The sequence below is a fragment of the Capricornis sumatraensis genome, chromosome 20 (assembly GCF_032405125.1).
Source record: "Capricornis sumatraensis isolate serow.1 chromosome 20, serow.2, whole genome shotgun sequence".
Classification (NCBI taxonomy): domain Eukaryota; kingdom Metazoa; phylum Chordata; class Mammalia; order Artiodactyla; family Bovidae; genus Capricornis; species Capricornis sumatraensis.
The window spans coordinates 35,130,759-35,155,079 of NC_091088.1; the positions used below are offsets into that span (position 1 = coordinate 35,130,759).

The following is a 24,321-nucleotide window of genomic DNA, read 5'->3' on the forward strand; positions in this document are numbered from 1 at the left end:
TTTGATCCCTGGACTGGGAAGATCCTTGGAGAAGGGAATGGCTCCCCTTCAGTATTCTTGCCTGGAGTATTTCATTAGTGTGATTTTATATGTGGGTTTTAATTTCTTGTCATTGCTGATTAGTTGCTAAGTCATGTCCAACTCTTTTGTGACCCCATGGACCATAGCCCACCAGGCTCCTCTGTCCATAGGATTTTCCAGGCAAGAATACTGAAATGGGTTGCCATTTCCTTCTCTAGAGGATCTTCCTAACCTAGGGATCAAACCCGCATCTCCTGCATTTGTAGGCAGATTCTTTACCACTGAGCCATCTGGGAATTGCACTTTAAAATTTTCTTCATCAGTTCTTTCTCATTTTACTTTTTTTTTTTTTGATTCGTAAGTTTTAATTTTTTATTTGCCCCAACTAATAGCTAAAGGAGGAAATGAAATAATTAAAACATATAAATTCACAAAAGGAAAAGAGGGTTTAACCTATTCACTATATAGTCTTCTATTAATATTATTTTAGTGGTAACCTTAAATATCATATTTATATTTGTGTCACTGACTTATTAGAACATGCTTTAAAGTAATGCCTCAAACATTTTATGTATAATGCAAGGACATTTATAATGCATTGTTTATGCCATTTTATTAAGATTTGTTAAATGCATCATGGGAGAAAACCACCCATAATGCTCTGAAATCTTCTTTTCAAATGCCTCCTTGCTGTAGACTTGGTCTCTCCATTTCTGGACACTTTGGTAGCCCTGAACTACAATTGTCTCCATAGTCCCACGAGACACTCACAAACTTCAAGTCACTGATTTCTACATGGTTTCTATGCCCTGTGAGTTGAATCAGTTAAAGCCCGGAAGGAAATAAGCAGTGCTAAACTGAGTCACTTCAATTTGTTTCCTTTCTTTCTGGTAGTTTGGCTTAAGTACTGATTGCCTTTGAATATCTTCTTTTCCTCTAATTTTGTAGTTTCTCAGTGCTGAAAATTAGCCAGATACAAGCTACCATCAGAGACAAAAGAAAAACGCATCATTTCCTCCCATCCCATTGTGGTATAATATGTTCATTGTTTCCCCAAGAAAATCAAACAGTAAATCTCCCCATACTTGTGGAACAATGAACAGAATATCACTATAAGATGACCCTAATCCTCCATGAGTTAGTGCCTTGCAAGATTCAGGTATAGTAATTAAGATTGTGTTATCTTTGGTTAATGCTTTGACTACAAAGCCAGAACAGTCTCCTGAGATTCTTTTCCTCAGTCTGTGCTTTGGTCACAATAAATTATGCATTTATTTTGACAGTGCACCAAGATATATAAAACATACTGAGTTACAAAAACAAATACATAATTCAAGATAAATGATTAGCAGAGATGGTAAAATGACTACAGTGACCCACCACCTCACTGTCAAGTACATGATAGTAAAATAGATGATGTTGATTTATTCCCAGATGTTAACATTAAATGGTTTGAATATATGTGAATGTAAACATAGACATACATAATTACTTCCATATACTGCTACTTCCTCTGGCTGCGTTTATAGCCACAAAATCATCTATCAATATATAGTAGAAAGGCAACTAGACAGAATATCATGTATTCTTTTAATAAAACTTAAAAAGATATATTGGGTGAAATATGTGAATCAATAAGTAACAGGAAGCATGATGTGTTTTTTATAACTGTATTTGGAGAAGCAATGCAGAACACCTGTATATAATGGTGCTGTGCATCTCAGAATATCTGTAAACCAATCTTTCTCTCCCTCCCTCTCTCTATTTCTTGTTATAGGTAAAAGTTAGTTGCTAGATGTTAAAACGTTAAAACTACTTACTCTATTACAGGAAGGTTAATAAACTCTTCCTGGACCCAGAAAATCTATCATGCAAATTTGCAATGTAGAGAAACAGAGATGGTGACAGGGACACCAAGTATCAAGCTTACTTCCAAACATTGCAAGAGAGAAAACACAGGCCAGTATTGAAATCTTCAATGCTGTTAGGAAAATAATTGCAAATAATGGTGAAAAAGAAAAACAACTGGATTCGTCTGTTTTTTTTTTTGTTTGTTTGTTTGAACTAAATTTATGGAGAATGGCAAAAAGCCCTGTATGTTACCAAAATACTTTCTAAAAAATAAGGTCAAAAATGAAAAGTGATTTTTCCTTAAAACACCAGGGAAAAAAAGGATGCAAGAGAAAGCCATTGCCAGCGAAATGCTAAGTTCTCTTGTTGGCAACGGCACTCTTGCTGTTGTAAAGAATCCACTTGCTTGTGATAGTCTGTTCCTGACGTGGCCTAGCACTATTGTGGTGGGTCTTTGATTAAACTCATTGGTGTAAAAAGTAACTTACGCCCATATATGGGCACATTCCTCTATAACATTAATCATTTTGAGGTCTGGAACCATCAGTGGAGAATGAACCACTTTAGTTGACTTCTTTCTGAGCTCCGTTAGATGACATGGAAAACTGTATGCTTGGGGTCCAAGCTTTGAGTATTCGCTATATAAGTCTTACTCGGTACAATCAAGGAGAAGGCAATGGCACCCCACTCCAGTACTCTTGCCTGGAAAATCCCATGGACGGAGGACCCTGGTAGGTTGCAATCCATGGGGTCTCGAAGAGTCAGACACGACTGAGCGACTTCACTTTCACCTTTCACTTTCATGCATTGGAGAAGGAAATGGCAACCCACTCTAGTGTTCTTGCCTGGAGAGTCCAAGGGATGGGGGAGCCTGGTGGGCTGCCGTCTATGGGGTCGCACAGAGTCGGACACGACTGAAGTGACTTAGCAGCAGCAGCAGCAGCAGCAGCAGTACAATCAAACTGATAGTCAATTCCTATTTGGAAACCCAAAGCCTACTCCAGAATAATCTATACCAGGTATATCAGAGCACCATCATCATCTTAAGAAACTGTTTGCTATGTATTGAATGCTTACTTTCAGGCACCATGTTTTTATCTCTATACAACTCTACAGCTAAAGTAATATGATTATCTCCTCTCATAAACATTTAACAAGTTAATAATTGTAATTTTAAACTTCTGCGCTTTTCTCATTTTAAAAGAAAAACCTTTAATTGAAGGATAATTGCTTAACAATGTCATGTTGGTTTCTGCTGTACAACAAAGTGAATTAGCTGCATCTATACATATGCCCCCTCCCTCTCGAGCCTCTCTCCCGCCCCACGCCCATCACCCCCAGATTATCACAGAGCCCCACGCTGAGCTCCTGCCCTCTACAGTAGCTTCCCACTAGTGTTCTATTTCACACCTGTAGTGTATACATGTCAGTGCGGCATCCCGCCCTCTCCTTCCCCCACTGTGTCTGCAGGCTTATTCTCTACATCTGCGTCTCTGTTCCTACCTTTCAAATAAGTCCATCAGTACCATTTTTTTCTAGATTCAACCAACAAATATTGACCTTATACTTACTGGGTGCCAGATACTCTTTTAGGACAGGAGATACCAAATAGAAAAGACACACAAACAAAAACATGTGTTATTATATTCACATGTAAATGAGGGTAGGGGTGGAGACTCTCAGGTGTAGATGAAGTGTATGAACCAAAATAAAACCAGGTAAAATAAAAAATACAAATGTTGGTACTCAACTTTTCACTTGGTACGTATATATACAGCACTGCAATATCAAGTTTATAGATGTGTTAACCTCCTTTGTCTATTTTCTTATCTGAACAATCGATTCTCTCCTTTCTTTAATTAAAAATCTAATAATTTGACCCTGAGCATTCATCCTCAATATGGAAATGAAATAAGACTGACTCCTTTTTCTTGTTGATTCCTGGAAAACTATATCTACTCTCAGCAGAGGCCTGCTGGCCACTAGAGATGATCACAGAGTTAACGGCTTCCAAAGGTCTAAGGTCAAGTATGTCCTTCAGTACTTCTGCCAACTGATGCTCTGAAGAAGGTACCGCCTATTGGCAAGGGGCAGCGGGTCCTGGGGGAATGTGATTTTCTTTTTAATTTTCTTTTATGGAGGAAACAAATGATTTTATTGAATTCTGGCTATTCAAGCCATAACTGACAAAATACTAAACAAAGGTACTAAATTCACTTCATTTGAAACATCTAAAATAAAAACTTAGGCAGTTTTTCTCAAATTCTCATGGATTTCAGAACATTTGGTAAAATTTGACTCGATGTGTTTGACTGGAGCCTGTGCATATGTGTGTGATAAGTTGCTTCAGTCAGGTCCGACTCTTTGCAAGCTCATGGACTGTAGACTGTCAGGCTCCTCTGTCCATGGGGATTCTCCGCAAGAAAGCTGGAGTGGCTTGCCATGCCCTCCTCCAGGGGATCTTCCTGACCCAGGGATTGAACCCATGTCTTTTATGCCTCCTGCATTGGCAGGCGAGTTCTTTACCATTGGTGCCACCAACAATGCTCTAATTGGAGCCCAGAAACTCTTATGCGGAAAAAATAATCAAAAAAGGATTTCAGAGTTATTTATTTAGTTCTGGCTGTGCTGGGTCATTACTGTATAAGGACTTTTTCTAGCTGTGGCGAATGGGGGCTACTGTCTAGTTGCAGTTTGTAGCCGTCTCACTGTGGTGGCTTCTCTAGTTGCAGAGCATGGGTTCTGGAACGTGCAGGCTTCAGTAGTTATGGCACACGGGCTTGGGTGCAGCATGTGGCTCTTCCTTGACCAGGGATGAAACCGGTGTCTCCTGCATTGGCAGGTGGATTCTCCACCACTGGACACCACGAAAGTCCTGGATTTCACAACTTTGATCACATTCAGTATGATAAGAATCATAGTAAGAAAATCCCTCCTTCATGTAAAAATCTTACTCTGTCTATACCATGAATTTTATGAGGGTTCAGAAGAGAACATTAATATTTGTTTCATTTTTATGTATTCTAGTGAAGATTTGGTTCTAGGAACAACAAAAACAAAAACAAACACATCCGAGCATCGGGCAGTAGAAATTTAGACTTTAAGGCCACTTTGCTGTTGTTGCTGTTCAGTCACTAAGTTGTGTCTGACCCTGCCGTTCCATGGACTGCAGCATGCCAGGCTTCCTTGTCCATCACCATTTCCCAGAGTTTATTCAGACTCATGTCCATTGAGTTGGTGATGACATCCAACCATCTCAGCCTCTGTCATCCCCTTCTCCTCCTGCCTTCAATTTTTCCCAGCACCAGGGTTAAGCCAACTAGTAAGTGGGTATTCTCATTTGGCAAACTCTGGTTATCATTAATAGAGTCTTAATTCCACCTGGATAGTACTTTTTGGTTCACTGTTGTATTCAGCATATAGAACAATAACTGGTACATAAGAAGTCAACCTAAAGTCAAGATAATACCTATCTGAGGGTTACTAAGAGGACTGAATGAAATTATATATGAAAGTGAAAACTACTCAGTTGTGTCTGACTCTTTGCGATCCCATGGTCTAAACAGTCCATGGGATTCTCCAGGCCAGAATACTGGAGTGGGTAGCCATTCCCTTCTCCAAAGGATCTTCCCAACCCAGGGATTGAACCCAGGTCTCCTGCATTGCAGATGGATTCTTTACTAGCTGAGCTACCAGGGAAGGCCAAAAGAAAGTTGCTCTGTTGAAAATTTTAGGTCAGGCCATGTTTTTGGCCCATGTTGTAATTTGCTCCTAACTTTCTAATTACCGCCTTACTGACTCAAATTCCTCTGAGGTCTTGTCACCTCCATGCCTAATTCTACAAGTGCATTTTTCTCCTCAGCCATTTTTCCAGGGAACTGAAACCATGTCATATAACCAATTTTTTCAAGACACTTCGTAGTCTAGGCTAAAGGGGAAGCAACTAAGACTTATTTACACCTTGAGGCACATTTTGGCTCACTCTAAGATTAAAGTGCTTCCCAACACAGCTGCTCCAGAGAAAAACCCATCAGTCCCCCAAGGTAGTGAGTTTCTGACCACTGCAAGCATATGATCATAGAATGAGGCTGTGGGAAAGGAAAGCAGAGTACCAGATGGTGGATAGGGGGTAGGTTTAATATCTGCTCTAATCTTTAAATCAAAGCAAACATTGCATTTTTAGTCCAACTCATGTTAACTTATTTATGTTGGCTATTTATTTTGAATTTATTTAGTAAAAGTTATCTCCAGAGTTGACTCAGTGAAACTATATTAGGAATTTTTCTAATAATTTTCCAACTCATCTGGTTGCTCCATTGAAATTACAGGTCATGCATTCACACCACTACAAATTGCTGTCTTTCCTGTATGCAAGTTGACTCTGATTTGTTTATGCAGAATTTGAGAATTTCCCCCCTCTAACATCTTACTATTTGACTGGTGATGACATTGCTCCCAGAATTTTCTACTGAAAAAAACAAACAAACAAAAACTCTGCTAATGAGTTCCACTCTGTAGTTTCTCATCCAAAGATCCATATTTACTTCTAATTGAGTGCACAAGAGCAATTCAGAATTTTATTATTTCAAGTATTGCCTATCCAGGTGATTTTTCATAACTATGTGAGAATAAAAAGATTCTATAACTTTTAACTTCTTGCACATAAACCTTCATTATGATTTTGTCTCAGGATAGTGTTAGAATTTGCTCAAGACTAAAAAGAATTAATTGCCTAATGTATTAAGGCAATTAAAACAAATCATTTCATCATATGAATAACAATGAATATAGTCTCAGAGAAATATAGAAAGTGAAGGCAAAAGTAGGGATGTGAAAAAAAGGAAGCTAATAATGATTTGTGTTCAGTTTAGTGTTTATTATGCAGTTAGTTTTAGTATCCATTATACAGATGACAAAACAAAAGGTATAAACTATCTCACATCCTTGAGTCAAACAATTAAAAGACACTGATATGATACAGGGTTTGGAATTAATGAATGCCTCATTCCAAAGCACATCCAAATCTCTTACAGTTATACAATATTTGCCTTAAATATTAGCTTGATAGATATAGACACTACAGAAATAGAGTTACAAAGCCATATACTAGCAGAGAGGATTTTCCTCTAGAAGTGTATCTGGGGTAAAATAATTTGCCATGAATACACTACACCTTCTCTCCATTAAAAATAAACAAACAAACAAAAAATCAGTGTGAGGGATTAAAAAAAAGAAACATTGGCTTAAAGGAAACATGATACTTGTATCTCTAAGGTAAAAGAATGTCCAATCATGTTTTAACCATCTCAATATACTACAGGGTCCAAATGGGCACACTGAATTAACATAGTGAATAAGAAGAGTAAAAAGTTGGTTTAGAGGGCAGTTGCGTTAAGAGTGTGGTGATAAGAACTCTAGACTAGAATGCAGGGTCAGCCTAGGACCCTTAATAACATTGTTTAATTGTTTGCATACAGCAGGAAACATATTTCCTCTCTCCATGCTTCACATTACACTTTATAAAAACAAAAAGGTAATTGTATTGCACTGAGTTGTGGTGAACTTTCCAGTTCAAATATTTGAAGATGTCTATGGAAATTAAGCATGTTGTTATACTACCAGTTAATTATCCAGTGGAATTAGGTATTAGCCAATGCTCTTTAAGCCAAGATAAACGTTAACAGTCTAGTACTCGTCTACGTGTTGTCCCTTCATTCATTTATTCTATCAATCATTCATTCAGTAAATATTTATTCAAGACTTAATGATTATCAGATACTCCGTAGCTGTTGCAGTGGTATCAATTTACATTCTATCCATGGAGAAGAGTTCATGAACAGTATACATGATAGTAACTAAATCATACAGCATGTAAGAAAGGACTAAATGCTAATAAAAACAAAGCAGACTGTGGAAGATATGGCACTGGTGGTGGTAAGGGCCAGGCTTATTTGCGCAAAGACGCAAAGATGGAGTTACTCATGACCACAGCAGGAGGATGCAGACTCTAGGCAGAGGAAACGGCTGTTGCAAAGATTCTAAAGGGACAGCAGGGTGACTGTCTAGAAGTATCCAATCACAGATTTCTAGACAGTTAGCAAGCAAAATTATTTTCTTAGGGCTAGTTACTGACTTGCACATAACAGTGATCAACTTGACAGACTGCAAAAAGAATTAAGCAAAATCATTTTCTTGATAACTGAGACTGAGACAACTTAAAGACAAACTTCCTTTAGGTTTTTTAAAAATATAAATATATTTATTTTAATTGGAGGCTAATTGCTTTACAATATTGTAGTCATTATACCATACATTTACATGAATCTGCCACAGGTGGACATGTGTTCCCCGTCCTGAACCCTCCTCTCACCTCCCTCCCCATTCCATCCCTCTGGGTCATCCCAGTGCACCAGCCCCAAGCATCCTGTATCATGCATTGAACCTGGGCTAGTGATTCATTTTACATATGAAAATATACATGTTTCAATGCCATTCTCCCAAATCATCCCACCCTTGCACTCTCCCACAGAACCAAAAAGACTGTTCTATACATCTGTGTCTCCTTTGCTGTCTGGCATACAGGATCATCATTGCCTTCTTTCTAAATTCCATATATATGTGTTAGTATACTGTATTGGTGTTTTTCTTTCTGGCTTACTTCACTCTGTATAATAAGCTCCAGTTTCATCCACCTCATTAGAACTAATTCAAATGTATTCTTTTTAATGGCTGAGTAATACTCCATTGTGTATATGGACCACAACTTTCTAATCCATTTGTCTGCTGATAGGCATCTAGGTTGCTTCCATGCCCTGGCTATTATAAACAGTGCTGCGATGAACATTGGGGTACACATGTCTCTTTCAATTCTGGTTTCCTCAGCAGTGGGATTGCTGGATCAGGCTTGGGTTATTAACTTTAAAATGTACAACCAATTGCTGTATTCTTAGAGGATATTTCCTTAGGAAATCTCTCTTCTGATATATTCCCACCTCAAAATATTTGTGAGAATTTTGTTCCCTTTTTTCCCTCCATATTTTGGGAGGTTAGATTATTTTTACCTTTCTAAAGTATTTAGCATATTATAAGCATGTGCTTAAAAACCCTGTAATTGTATGCAAAAAGTAGCCATCAAGATTATTTGCTCATTGAATGAAGATTTGCCAATCAGGATGTGATACTTATAGAAAGTATCTGTATATACAAAGTATGCTGTAAGCTATGAGGTTTATAGAAAAGTGTAAAGTGTAGTCTCTGCCCTTGAGGACATTAGTCTGGAGGGAATAGAAGGCACATGCACAAATAACTATAATTATAACTTAGATCATCACGGCCTTCTCTGAACTCCCATGTAGTTGCAGGAAAATGTATACTTTCCAAAAGAAGGTAACATTTGATCCGAACCTTGAAAGAAAAGTAGTAACTGGAAATGTAGGGAAATGACAGGGTGTTCAAGGAAAGAAAAAATATAATGAGAAAAGGCCCAGAGGTAGGACCACATGCACATTGCGAGGGAAGAAGTGATGAGTAATAAGGGTTTTGACAAAACAGTGTAGTTATAAGACAATCATGTAGTTTTGGGGTAAGATAGTTTTTGTATCATTTTATCCTGAAACAGTTTTCTCAAGTTTAAATCCATAGCCATACATTACTTTACTTAGATTATTTATTTATTTGAGCTGGGTCTTTGTTTCTGGATGTGGGCTTTCTCTAGCTGTGGTGAGCAGGGGCTTCTCTGCAGTTGTGGTGTGCAGGCCATTGCGGTGGCTTCTCTTGTTGCGGAGCATGAGCTTTAAAGCACTGACTCAGTAGGGCAGTGGCTCAGCACCCTTCTCTTCTCACCCTCAAAGACCCAGCATTTTCTAATGAGTTAGCTATCTGCATCAGGTGGCCAAAGTATTGGAGCTTCAGCTTCAGCACCAGTCCTTTCAATTAATGTTCAGGGTTGATTTCCTTTAGGATTTATGGGTTTGATCTCCTTGCAGTCCAAGGGACTCTCAAGAGTCTTCTCCAACACCACAGTTCAAAAGCATCCATTCCTCAATGCTCAACCTTCTTTGCGGTCCAACCCTCATATCCATGACTACTGGAAAAACTACAGCTTTGACTAGATGGACCTTTGTTGGTGAAGTGATGTCTCTGCTTTTTAATACACTGGGTTTGTACCATCAGGGAGGTCCAAAATATTATAGCCACCCATTGTTATTGATAATTGGCATTTCTTTTCTATTTTCTTTATAGCTTTCAAAATTTTATTTATTGAATTTTTGACCACTCATTGAATCATGTGGGATCTTGGTTCCTGATCAGGACTAAACTGTACCCCCTGCATTGGAAGGCAGAGTCTTAACCACTGGAAGGCCAGGGAAGTCCCCCTGAAGCTTTTTTTTAAAATTTTATTTAATTAAAAAATATTATTTATTGGGTATAGCCAGTTAAAAACGTGGTGATAGTTTCAGATGAACAGTAAAGGGACTCAGCCACACATATATATATAATAGCAGTATTCTAAAGAAGTAACCCCTCATTTAAACTGTTTTATTTTTAAAAAGGCCTTGATACTACTTATAAGAGATAAACTCAGAACTCCTAACATTTCTGGATTTCAGTGTAGAGTCTAAAACTGAGCACTGTTCAAATATAAAATCCTTATAGTTTCCTTGGAAAAGTGAAAGTGAAAGTCGCTCAGTCGTGTCTGACTCTTTGCGACCCCATGGACTATACAGTTCATGGAATTCTCCAGGCCAGAATACTGGAGTGGGTAGCCATTCCCTTCTCCAGGGGATCTTCCTAACCCAGGGAACGAACCCAGGTATCCTGTATTGCAGGTTACCAGCTGAGCCACAAGGGAAGAATAGTTTCCTTGGAAGAGACATATCATTAATATTATTTACTTAAAGAAAATTTTTTAAAGGCTTTGTGGATACAAGAAACAATTCCAAGGACACATAGCTGGCTAGATTACAAAGATGTGTCTTTAAACAAAGACTTAATTTAATCCAAAGATGAAGCACCACAACCAACATACCTAACAGGTTTTATGAAGTAGCAGGGAAACTACATGGACATTCTCAGCTTTCAATAATCTCTAAAGTTTTAGGGCTTAAACAACTAAGAGTACCTCAGTTTAGTCATTCAGCCGTGTCCGACTCTTTGCGACCCCATGAATCACAGCACGCCAGGCCTCCCTGTCCATCACCATCTCCCGGAGTTCACTCAGACCCACGTCCATCCAGCCATCTCATCCTCTGTCGTCCCCTTCTCTCCTGCCCCCAATCCCTCCCAGCATCAGAGTCTTTTCCAATGAGTCAACTTTTCGCATGAGGTGGCCAAAGTACTGGAGTTTCAGCTTCAGCATCATTCCTTCCAAAGAAATCCCAGGGCTGATCTCCTTCAGAATGGACTGGTTGGATCTTGCAGTCCAAGGGACTCTCAAGAGTCTTCTACAACACCACAGTTCAAAAGCATCAATTCTTCGGCGCTCAGCCTTCTTCACAGTCCAACTCTCACATCCATACATGACCACAGGAAAAACCATAGCCTTGAGTAGACGGACCTTAGTTGGCAAAGTAATGTCTCTGCTTTTGAATATACTATCTAGGTTGGTCATAATTTTTCTTCCAAGGAGTAAGTGTCTTTTAATTTCATGGCTGCAATCACCATCTGCAGTGATTTTGGAGCCCCAAAAATAAAGTCTGACACTGTTTCCACTGTTTCCCCATCTATTTCACATGAAGTGATGGGACTGGATGCCATGATCTTCGTTTTCTGGATGTTGAGCTTTAAGCCGACTTTTTCGCTCTCCTCTTTCACTTTCATCAAGAGGCTTTTTAGCTCCTCTTCACTTTCTGCCATAAGGGTGGTGTCATCTGCATATCTGAGGTTATTGATATTTCTCCCAGCAATCTTGATTCCAGCTTGTGTTTCTTCCAGTCCAGTGTTTCTCATGATGTACTCTGCATAGAATTTAAATAAGCAGGGTGACAATATACAGCCTTGACGTACTCCTTTTCCTATTCGGAACCAGTCTGTTGTTCCATGTCCAGTTCTAACTGTTGCTTCCTGACCTGCATACAGATTTCTCAAGAGGCAGGTCAGGTGGTCTGGTATTCCCATCTCTTTCAGAATTGTCCACAGTTTATTGTGATCCACACAGTCAAAGGCTTTGGCATAGTCAATAAAGCAGAAATAGATGTTTTTCTGGAACTCTCTTGCTTTTTCCATGACCCAACAGATGTTGGCAATTTGATCTCTGGTTCCTCTGCCTTTTCTAAAACCAGCTTGAACATCAGGGAGTTCACGGTTCACGTATTGCTGAAGCCTGGCTTGGAGAATTTTGAGCATTACTTTACTAGCATGTGAAATGAGTGCAATTTGTGCAGTAGTTTGAGCATTCTTTGGCATTGCCTTTCTTTGGGATTGGAATGAAAACTGACCTTTTCTAGTCCTGTGGCCACTGCTGAGTTTTCCAAATTTTCTGACATATTGAGTGTAGCACTTTCACAGCATCATCTTTCAGGATTTGAAATAGCTCAACTGGAATTCCATCACCTCCACTAGCTTTGTTTGTAGTGATGCTTTCTAAGGCCCACTTGACTTCACATTCCAAGATGTCTGGCTCTAGATTAGTGATCACATCATCATGATTATCTGGGTCATGGAGATCTTTTTTGTACAGTTCTTCCGTGTATTCTTGCCACCTCTTCTTAATATCTTCTGCTTCTGTTAGGTCCATACCATTTCTGTCCTTTATCGAGCCCATCTTTGCATGAAATGTTCCCTTGGTATCTCTAATTTTCTTGAAGAGATCTCTAGTCTTTCCCATTCTGTTCTTTTCCTCTATTTCTTTGCACTGATTGCTGAGGAAGGCTTTCTTATCTCTTCTTGCTATTCTTTGGAACTCTGCATTCAGATGCTTATTTAGGAAGTATTTAATAGTAAATATTTTAATGCTATTAATAGTATTATTTAAGACTTTAAGTAGTTTCAGACTATTTTAACTGCCTTTTGTAGCATACTACTTTTGTAGGAACCAAAAGTATTAGTTTGTATGGTAATTAACCAAGTCAGTATGGTAATTTTAAAACACGGCCCCAAAATTGTTGACATGCATCTCATTGCAAAGTGGAGATTTATGTTCTGTGTTCTATTACTAATCAATAGTATATATTAAAAAAGTTATACTGCATAAATTTCTAGACTTAAGTTTACAAAGCTAGCAGCTTCCACTTCCCATCTTTGTTGGGAAACACAGACACTAGTCAATAAAGAACCCAAGCTGCCTTTTAGCCAGTTACCAACCAATGTGGCCTCCATATGAGTAAACTGTCTTAGAATTGGATGGTCAGCCACGTTCAAGCTATCTAGCTGGGATTACATTCTGCAGAGACAAGCTGACTCTGACAAGGACTGCTCACATTTCAGGTTTGTGAGTGAAATATTCATTGTTACTTTCTTTATGCCATTAAATTTGGGAGTAGTTTGTTTTGTAATAGTAGATAATTAGAACAGATTTTAGTGTTTGGATATAAGGTGCTACTGTAATGAAAACTTAAAACCTGTGGCATTGATTTTACGACCAGGTTGCAGACAGCAACTAGATAAATTGGGGAGACTTGGTGAAAGCCTGAAGGGCCCCAGGGAGTGTCGAGAGACTAAAGGATTTGAGGAGGCTGTTGACAAAGTCTTAGAGTAATGAAAATAGGGAAAGTATTACGGGAAGTTGGAAGAAAGGAGACCCTTCTATGTAGTGGCTAAACTTTTGACCATGTCACCTGCAGAAGAAAAAGAAACATATTCATATCTACTGAATTTGATGATCCAATTAAGAGCTTCCAGGCAGAGGCAGAATTTTTAAGATGCCACATCACTTCTTGTTGACAAAATAAAATGTGAATGAAGATAAATTAGCTGAAGAGGTAAATTTTCCATCAAGACTGGTCAGGTGTGAAAATAAAACTTTTTCATTTGCAGCTTCTCCAGATAAAAACAATACTCAAATTAAGAAACACATCAGCCCACAGATCAAATACAGAGTGGGACAACAGAACCCTTTGTTAGTAATATCTCAGAATGATCTGAAGTTCCTCATGGGAACTTTCAGAGAGAAAAATCTCTGTGAAGATTTTCAGGACAGGACAGTCTCCTGGATCCTCTCTGTTATTAATAAAAATCTTAAGAGTATCAACCACAGCAGATTTTCTAGATTGCCAGGGTCAAGAAGGGGTCATCGTGAAGGGGTCTGAGAGTGCAGCTCTGTTTTATAATGAAGTGGATGATAAACTGATTTGTTAGAATCTTGCAAAATGTTTTTGAAAAATGTTCTAGTTTTGAGTAAAAGAATAAAAGGATACAAGAGATTCTTATGGCGAGTGAGATGCATTAGCTCATGCGAGCTGTGATGATTATGCAAGAAATGGCACGTGTGCTAGAACTGCATAGAGCTAACCTCTCTCTCTCACTCACTCACACACAGACGACAAGTAAAACTGGGGCTATCTGAATTCGTTTGGATAGATTGTGTGCATGTCGGTATCCTGATTGTGATTTACTACAGTTTTACAAGATGTTACCATTAGAAGAGGCTGTACAAAGGGTGCAAAGGAACTTTCCACATATACATTTTTTACAATTGCATGAAAATATGTAATTATAATAAATATGATACATTAATATATTAAACAAATAAATAAATAACAACTTCCTGATGATCATCATCTACCTAAAGCTGAAAAACCAAATATGGTTTTCCAAACTGTTAACAGAAGTTTTCCGATAAGAGAGGAATTAGTCCAGGTTGATGCTTTTCAATTTACGGTCCACACTGCAGTATGATCATCGCTTGGAAACACGTTCCCAGGCACTAATTCAGACCCCACGATGCAGAAACCCTGAGAGTGAGGCCAAGTAATCTGCGCTTCAGTAAGCCCTCCAGTTGGATGTGATACCTGCTGAACTCTGAGAAACACTGAACTAGAATTTTGTTTTGTGATGACTATTAAGCAGATACTAACTAGAACCTTGCTATTTACATGTACTCCACTAACCAGTATCATCAAGATCATCTGCCAGCATATTAGAAATGCAGAATCTGTGCTGTAGACTTAAGAGAATCCAAATCTGCATTTTTACAGGATCTCCAGTTAACTCAAAGGCATACAAAAGCTAAAAAAGTGATGCCTTAGTCCTTTTGTTGAACAAGTATGTACATCCCATGAAAATACAATTCCTAGTGAGAGTGAGGACATTTGAACACCCACTTCCTGCTGAGTGGATATTACACACGTTGTCCCGGATCACACATCCTATAAGCAGCGCACCTAAGATTTGAATTTACACAGTACTTAAAGGGAAACAGGAAAGATCTCTCTGGTCTGGATCCCTCCAGACCCTACGTTCGTAAGCACGATGCTGACTTCCAGTCTTTCTTCATCTGTTAGCCCAGCTCCTGTGGGCCAGGTCTGGTTTCCAGCTATTTACAACAGGGAGTGTCTGAACTGGAGACACTCATACCAGGGTCAGAATAGATACTATTATTCCCTCAGGCAGTTTTGACCATATTACCCTCCAGACGCTAAGCTCATAACGGGAGCCTTGGACACACCATCCAGGATGTTCTGGCTTCAGGACTGCAGAGTCTGCATGCCCTTGTTCTCCTCCTCCCCACAGCCGCCCCCTGCACCCCTCCCGCCATCCCTGCATCAATCCTTCGACGCGCATCGCAAGGCAGAGACTCCGAGTTGACAGAGTACACATTAGCTGTAAAATAATACTACGGGGAGCTAGAGTTGAAAGGGAAATCTCTGACTGTCCCTGACTGGATTTTCTGCCTATTTATCTTCTAAACTTCAATTCTGTGGAAGTTGCTGAAAGAACCAAATGTTATCTGAATAGACAACTGACAGCATAGAAAATCATTTACTATTTTTATGTCCCGGACTTAACTTCCATAAAATAGTAAAATTCCACATTAGTAGATGGTTTAGGGATTTCAGAGGGAGGGGTAGTTGTTTTTTAATCCTTTTTGCTAAATAAGTAGGGAGGCATAAATAGAAAATGCTTCAACGCTGTTAAAGAATAGATTAGGATTCTGTATATTTTGTACAATCCTCAGAAGTGAAATGATAAATAAAGTTATATCTGTAACAATAAAACAAATAGCTAATGGAGCAAAGTAGACTCTCATTAATAATGGTAAGTATTATCTTTGAGCATCATATTCTAGCTTTGGCTAGCCCCTGGAAATTCAAAGATAAATAATTTAGGTTGAACAATACACTGTAATAATCAAATGAATGAATACCTCTAATATAACTAGCTGTCAATTTCAATGTGCCAGGCATGATGCTAGCTGCTAACTAGGTGCCTTCTCTACAATCCCACAAAGTGAATATTATCATTCATGGTTCACAAAGAAGGAAACTGAAGCTCAGAAACATTAGGGCATGGGGGGGACTTTCCCAAGAACACAACCCACATGTGCCCCCAGAATTCAAACAAAAAGCTCTCTGCCCAGAACTCATTCTTTGATGACAGAAGTGGGAAGGAGCCCTGAAACAAGATCATAAGCTGTCCATTGAAAAAAGGATGGATTTTAGATTCAGACCAAAGAGTGCTACCCAGCTTCTACATTTTCCCTGTATTTCCCCACAGATGGCTCCAAATGTGCTCAGTTTATCTTTGGAAAAGTAAGACTAATTGCTACCATCTACATGAATCGCTAACCATTCACATCCAATTAGTGACGCAGCATAATAACCATTATACGTGTCCATAAACTGTCAGATTAATGTTGCTGTACATTCCATTTTGTCTCAGCCCTGAACGAAGTATACCAAAGATTCTCTGTCTTCATGTGTCATGAGATTTTGAGAGGAAAAATAGAGCAAACTGACACATCTGCGGCTGCTGCTGCTAAGTTGCTTCAGTCGTGTCCAACTCTGTGTGTCCCCATAGACGGCAGCCCACTAGGCTCCTCCATCCCTGGGATTTTCCAGGCAAGAGTACTGGGGTGGGGTGCCATTGCCTTCTCCAAACTGACACATTTAGGGTGAAGGTAATGGGTAGCACGACATAGACCAAGAGACTGACTAACCTACATTAGTTCTCAGTTCTCCAAGGCTTTATTTTTTATAAAATGCATAAAGGGTTTTAAAAAATTAGGTGTAACATAGGCAAAATTATTTAAAGTCAATGAACTTTTAAGGGATTTCACATCTTGATTCGTTCCACTGTCATTCACCTGATTTACTCCAATGTTTGAGTCATATCTTCCAGACAGCCTTTCTAAAAAAGAACTTTTGCTTAACCTACTGTTATCAAGTCAAGTTATCCGCAGTTCCTTTAGCCAGACTTCTTTGATTTCCAATGCATTATGGACACACTTCAACACCCTCCCCCCAACCTGTAGTCTTGGGGATACAATTTCCTCAAGCCATGTACTTTAGGGCCATATTGAGGGTCAGTGGAGATGGATCTGCCTGGTTCTGAACTTTAGACACTCTCTAACATGCATTAAGTCCAAATGGTATTCACTCCTAAACTATCAAAGCCTAGAATAGTACAGACTGTTGGGATATGCCAATGCCTAAGATAAAGGCATTGTTAGGTTTCTCATAGTTTATTTAGCAGCTCTGTCTTGTAGTTCTTTCTCACAGATTTAACACATAGTTCTGTGAGTAAAGGAAACAAACACTTTACTTTGTGAGGTGTTTCTAATGATATAGGTCTACAGAAAAAGCCCTCAGGATAGACCTCAACTCCAATGCTTGTTTTCTGAAAGTATTTATTTATTCATTAATTAGGCTGCGTTGGATCTTATTGCATCCCGTGGGATCTTTCATGTGGTTCACAGACTCAGTTTGTGTCAAACAGGCTCAGTTGCCCTGAAGCATGTGGGGTCTTAGTTCCTCAACCAAGGATCGAATCTGCGTCCCTTGCATTTCATGGAGGGTTCCTAAAAACTGGACCACCAGGAAAGTCCCTCCAACGCTGACTTTAATGGGTAAAAGCAATTCCCTTTCCTCTTACCCTCAGAATATAAATATAGATATAGATATACATACATACACACTAATAACTCATCTTACAAGTTTAAGAAATAATTTCCAGGTAAATCTATTAAGTTTTCAAAGCAACACTGCAACTACAAATATGAGGTGGTTTGGTCAAGGCTCTTATTGCTGTCCTAGGAAAATGATTTTCTATCTCATTTTATCTTTTTTCTACACTTGAAAAATGGGTCTAATAATACTTGCCCTTTACATACCTCACAGAAATGTTGCAAAGATTAATGAAATACGTGTAAAGAGCTATAAGCCAGACAAATAAAGAGAAAATCATCATTGGATTCTTCAAATAAAATTTCCAGTAGAACTATGTCCCTCCCCACCTTGGTGAGTAATGCAGATATAAGAATGCAGGAATAATGTGATTTTTTAAAGAGGTTATCATTTAAATCAAGTGCTTAAATCGAATGCCTAAATCTCAAATAGATGTGAGAAATAAAGCAAATTTTTCAGGAAAAAGGGATGAAGCTGTCCAAGAATTAGGGAACCAAGAAAGGTATAAACTTCAAATGATACAATCTGACACTTCAGTTGGTACCCAAACATCAGATAAGATTACTGTCTTTAGACCCATGATACGGAAGACTTAATAAATGGACCATTAGGGTTTATTTCTCCTGGAATTTATCAAAATTAGTTGAGATAGTCATCCAGGCTTTCCCCCCAGTCTGTTGCTCGGCAGTGTACGTGTAAATGTCAGTTGATTTAATTTTCATTTCTGCTGCCAGATGTTTGGGCATCAGTTGTTACAGGTATGCAATTGTTTAAAAATGCTCTCACATTAATGCAGGAAAGTTCTACTGTTTTCTGCCTTCTAGGCTTTAACTATGATAAGAAAGGAAGTACGTTTATTGTTTTTAAATATCTAACAAGGTCTGAAATTCACATCGAGCTGCACCCAGTACTTCAGCAATAGATGGATACAAACTTTTTAAATTAGATGCCTTCCTTTGAGAAACCCAAGGCTGATTCCACGGGAGGAGAGAAAGGAGTTAGACAGAGAGAGAGAGGAGAGAGATTCTACATCCAGAATATATGCAAAAATCAATCTAGATATTTGCAAGTAGTCCATGTGCTGTTAACTTGGATATAGTCTATTGATGTAGCAAGACAGATGTGGGGGACATTTGATTTCCAAAAAGTGCTTGTTCAGTGACCTAGAGGAAAATTACCTCTATAGATATATAATCTTATAAAATAGAGATAATGTAACCTATTTATTTAACATTTTGTTATCTCAATATTCATTGTACTAAAGAAAGTTAATCGTCTTTTCTCTGTGCAAGTTACTTACGGTATGAAAAGGAGCGTCAGGTCAACATTATCCTAGCACATTAAATACAAGATCAGACTTTCGAGCCCCAAGCATACACAGCTCTAGGGATACATTTATGTGCTTTGGAGAAGATGATCTGCAGACGGATGAGAAATGCGTGCTCCTCCATAAGGAGCAACGCAGCAGGCATCTTGCTCCCTTGAAGGGTGTTTACCAAGATGACTGCTGCCTGATTTGTAAGGGGGTTTGACTCTGTTCATACAGTTCCTAGGTAAAATAGCTACTCCATAAAACTGATAGCACATAGACTCACCTTGGTGCCCCGTGAGTGTGATGTGGGGGGAGTGGGAGGGAAGGGACATATGTATACATATAGATGACTCACGTTGTTGTACAGCAGAAACTAAGACAACATTGTAAACCAATTATACTCCAAATAAAAAAAATTCAATTGATGGTAATACACAGAGTAACCAATAGGTACTATTATCGTTACCATCATCATAGATTGTATTACCAGAATCGATCTGGTGTATATCTGTTCTTGCAAAATGAATATTAGTAAAGCACATGCTAATTACAAATTCGTGGAAAGTCTTAGGGTTATGGAAGGACTTCGCACTGTCTAGCAGAATGATCTTGGGAAAACAACAGCTCAAGCTTTCTAACTTTGGGCTACATCATCTGAAATGCAGGATGATACACCCCACTCTGGCTTATTTTCATGTAGTTGTTTTGAGTCTTCAATGCTGCAAAAAATAATCAGTTTACAAAATACATAGTATAAAAATAGAAAGGTAACAATTCCTATTACTAGCAGAAAGGAGACAAAATCTAGAGGCCAAAATCATCCTTATCTGTCAAGGGCTTCGGTTTTATGACTAAATTTTCCAAAATAGAATTCATCTTGCTGGGTTTACTGAGATTTAAGGTTTTGTTCTCAGCCTAGTAGGAATGGAACTTCATTCTTTCGGCACATTCCTTAAGAGAACAGTGCTTCAGCACAGACAAGCATTAGCCAATCCATGGAAGACACCTACTTAACAAGAATGTGAATACATTAAATTAAATGAAAAATTAAATGTTTACCAAAGACCCTATAGTGTGGTACACTGGTTAGGGCAGTAGGTTTATAACTTGGCTCCATCAAGTACCACTTGTGAAGTCCTTAACGCTTAGAGACACGCAATAGCTGTATGATTTTCTCATTTGTACAATGAAGATAATATTCTCAACCACATAGGGAAGTTTTATAAAGTACATGGGTGACTCCATTCAAAATGCTGTGTCAAACTTTGAGGAAAGTAAGCTCAAGAAATGATGGAACAATTGTTGTTGTTACAACTGTTGGGTTTTTTTTTAACTTAGTTTTTTTCTTATTTTTTAATTTTAATTGGAGGCAAATTACTTTACAGTATTGTAATGGGTTTTGCCATACATTGACATGAATCAGCCATAGGTATACATGTGTTCCCCATCCTGAACCCCCCTTCCATCTCCCTCCTCATCCCATCCCTCTGGGTCATCCCAGTTCACCAGCCCTGAGCACCTTGTCTCATGCATCAAACCTGGACTGGCGATCAATTTCAAATATAATAATAAACATGTTTCAATGCTATTCTCTCAAATCACTCCACCCTCACCATCTCCCACAAAGGGCAAAAGACTGTTCTATACATTTGTGTCTTTTTTGCTGTCTCACATATAGGGTTATCGTTACCATCTTTCTAAATTCCACATATATGTGTTAGTATACTGTATTGGTGTTTTTCTTTCTGGCTTACTTCACTCTGTATAATAGGCCCCAGTTTCATCCACCTCATTGAACTGATTCAAATGTATTCTTTTTAATAGCTGAGTAATACTCCATTGTGTATAGGTACCACAGCTTTCTTATCCATTTGTCTGCCGATGGACATCTAGCTTGCTTTCATGTCCTGGATATTATAAACAGTGCTGCGATGAACATTGGGGTACATGTATCCTTTTCAATTCTGGTTTCCTCGGTGTGTATGCCCAGCAGTGGGATTGCTGGGTCTTCAGTTCAGTTCAGTTCAGTTCAGTCACTCAGTCGTGTTCGACTCTTTGCAACCCCATGAGCTGCAGCATGCCAGGCCTCCCTGTCCAACACCAATTCCCGGAGCCTACCCAAATTCATGTCCGTTGAGTCGGTGATGCCATCCAACCATCTCATCCTCTGTTGTTCCCTTCTCCTCCAGCCCTCAATATTTCCCAGCATCAGGGTCTTTTCAAATGAGTCAGCTCTTTGCATCAGGTGGCCAAGTAGTGGAGTTTCAGCTTCAACATCAGAACTTCTGATGAACACCCAGGACTGATCTCCTTCAGAATGGAATGGTTGGATCTCCCTGCAGTCCAAGGGACTCTCAAGAGTCTTCTCCAATACCACAGTTCAAAAGCATCAGTTCTTTGGTGCTCAGCTTTCTTTATAGTCCAATTCTCACATCCATACATGACTACTGGAAAAACCATAGCCTTGACTAGACGGACCTTTGTTGGCAAAGTAATGTCTTTGCTTTTTAATATGCTGTCTAGGTTGGTCATAACTTTCCTTTCAAGGAGTAAGCGTCTTTTAATTTCATGGCTGCAATCACCATCAGCAGTGATTTTGGAGCCCCTCCCCCCAAATAAAGTCTCTCACTGTTTCCACTGTTTCCCCATCTATTTCCCATGAAGTTATGGGACCAGATGCCATGATCTTAGTTTTTTGAATGTTGAGATTCAATCCAACTTTTTCACTCTCTGCTTTCACTTTCATCAAGAGGCTCTTTAGTTCTTCTTCATTTTCTGCCATAAAGGTAGTATCATCTGCATATCTGAAGTTATAGATATTTCTCCCAGCAATCTTGATTCCAGCTTGTGCTTCTTCCAGCCCAGTGTTTCTCATGATGTACTCTGCATAGAAGTTAAATAAGCAGGGTGACAATATACAGCCCTGATGTACTCCTTTTTCTGTTTGGAACCAGTCTGTTGTTCCATATCCAGTTCTAACTGTTGCTTCCTGACCTGCATATAGATTTCTCAAGAGGCAGCTCAGGTGGTCTGATATTCCCATCTCCTTCAGAATTTTCCAGTTTATTGTGATCCACCCAGTCAAAGGCTTTGGCATAGTTAATAAAACAGAAATAGATGTTTTTCTGGAACTCTCTTGCTTTTTCAATGATACAACAGATGTTGGCAATTTGATCTCTGGTTCTTCTGCCTTTTCTAAAACCAGCTTGAACATCTGGAAGTTCGTGGTTCACATATTGCTGAAGCCTGGCTTGGAGAATTTTGAGCATTACTTTACTAGCATGTGAGATGAGTGCAATTGTGGGGAATGTGAGCATTCTTTGGCATTGCCTTTCTTTGGGATTGGAATGAAAACTGACCTTTTCCAGTCTTGTGGCCACTGCTGGGTTTTCAAAATTGGCTGACATATTGAGTGCAACACTTTCACAGCATCATCTTTCAGGATTTGAAACAGCTCAACTGGAATTCCATCACCTCCACTAGCTTTGTTTGTAGTGATGCGTCTCGTGAGGCCCACTTGACTTCACATTACAGGATGTCTGGCTCTAGCTGAGTGATCACATCATCGTGATTATCTGGGTCATGAAGATCTTTTTTGTACAGTTCTTCCGTGTATTCTTGCCACCTCTTCTTAATATCTTCTGCTTCTGTCAGGTCCATACCATTTGTGCCTTTATTGAGCCCATCTTTGCATGAGATATTCCCTTGGTATCTCTAATTTTCTTGAGGAGATCTCTAGTCTTTCCCATTGTATTGTTTTCCTCTATTTCTTTGCATTGATTGCTGAGAAAGGCTTTCTTATCTCTACTTGCTATTCTTTGGAACTCTGTATTCAAATGGGTATATCTTGGCTTTTCTCCTTTGTTGGGTCATATGGCAGTTCTATTTCCAGTTTTTTAAGGAATCTCCACACTGTTCTCCATAGTAGCTGTACTAGTTTGCATTCCCACCAGCAATATAAGAAGGTTCCCCTTTCTCCACACCCTCTCTAGCATTTATTGTTTGTAGACTTTTGGATAGCAGCCATTCTGACCAGTGTGAGATGGTACCTCCCTGTGGTTTTGATTTGCATTTTTCTGATAATGAGTGATGTTGAGCATCTTTTCTTGTGTTTGTTAGCCATTACAATTGTTATCATTATCATCAGGGTCATCTCAGTCAGCACATTTTATGGCAGTGTTTCTAAAATTGAATAAAATAATCTAAAAAAAAATTGGCTTAAAACACATGGAGTGAGAGCAGTGGGAGTTCGATGTATAGTTTAAATTATGACGGCATCATGCTCTGTTAATCCACTTGGTTCTGGAGGCAGGTCTGGTCCTGAGGGCACATTAGGTTTGGTCCTTAGACTGAAGCGTCAGTCTCTGAAAGTGCCTGGATGGCTCCCCCGCTCCTTCATCTCTGTGATGCACTTAATTCTCTCTTCCTGCTCATCGGCCTCTCTGAACGAGTAACAATACCCAGGATTTAGCAGAAGGCAAGTCTCTATCTGTCCTGACATAATGCTGTCTTTTGAGAAGGCAAACTTCTTTGATGAGACCCTAGAAATGTCACTTATAATGCTGATCTATTTCCACTGAGGCTAACTTCATTTTCCCTCTTCTCTTAACAATGACCAATGTTTACTGAGTTCTTACTCCTTATACTGTATCAGGAATCCTACAAAACATGTTATACGTGCTATTTCTTTCAATATCCAACCTACATTTTGCTACTAACTATTTTATCAACATAATATCTAAGATAGAGGAATACTTTTTGCTGTTACCGTATCTCAAAGTAATTGAGAAAATAAATGCCTTCCTAAGGCCACAGTTCTTAAACAATTTGGTCTGAGGGCTTCTTTACACTTATTTTTAAACTTAAAAATAATTGAAGAGATCAAAAAGCTTTTATTTATAAAAAAAATGTTACTAACTATATCTCTCAATATTTACCAACCAGAAGTTATGACTAATTTTTTAAAAGCTTTTATTTATTTATTTGCTGGGTCTTAGTTGCAGCATGCAGGTTCTTTCAGTTGCAGCATGTGGGATCTAGTTCCCTGACTAGGGATCAAACCCAGGCCCACTGCAT

General features: G+C 38.9%; 1 protein-coding gene and 1 non-coding gene across 2 annotated transcripts in view; both read right to left on the reverse strand.

Annotated features, from left to right (window-relative positions):
- The window catches only part of CDH8 (cadherin 8), a 375,808-nt gene that overhangs the window by 85,742 nt on the left and 265,745 nt on the right, over positions 1 to 24,321 (reverse strand). The window lies entirely within an intron of this gene.
- Positions 17,503 to 17,631, reverse strand: LOC138097242 (small nucleolar RNA SNORA18). The gene has a single exon (XR_011146448.1). It is a non-coding gene; the product is annotated as a small nucleolar RNA SNORA18 (small nucleolar RNA).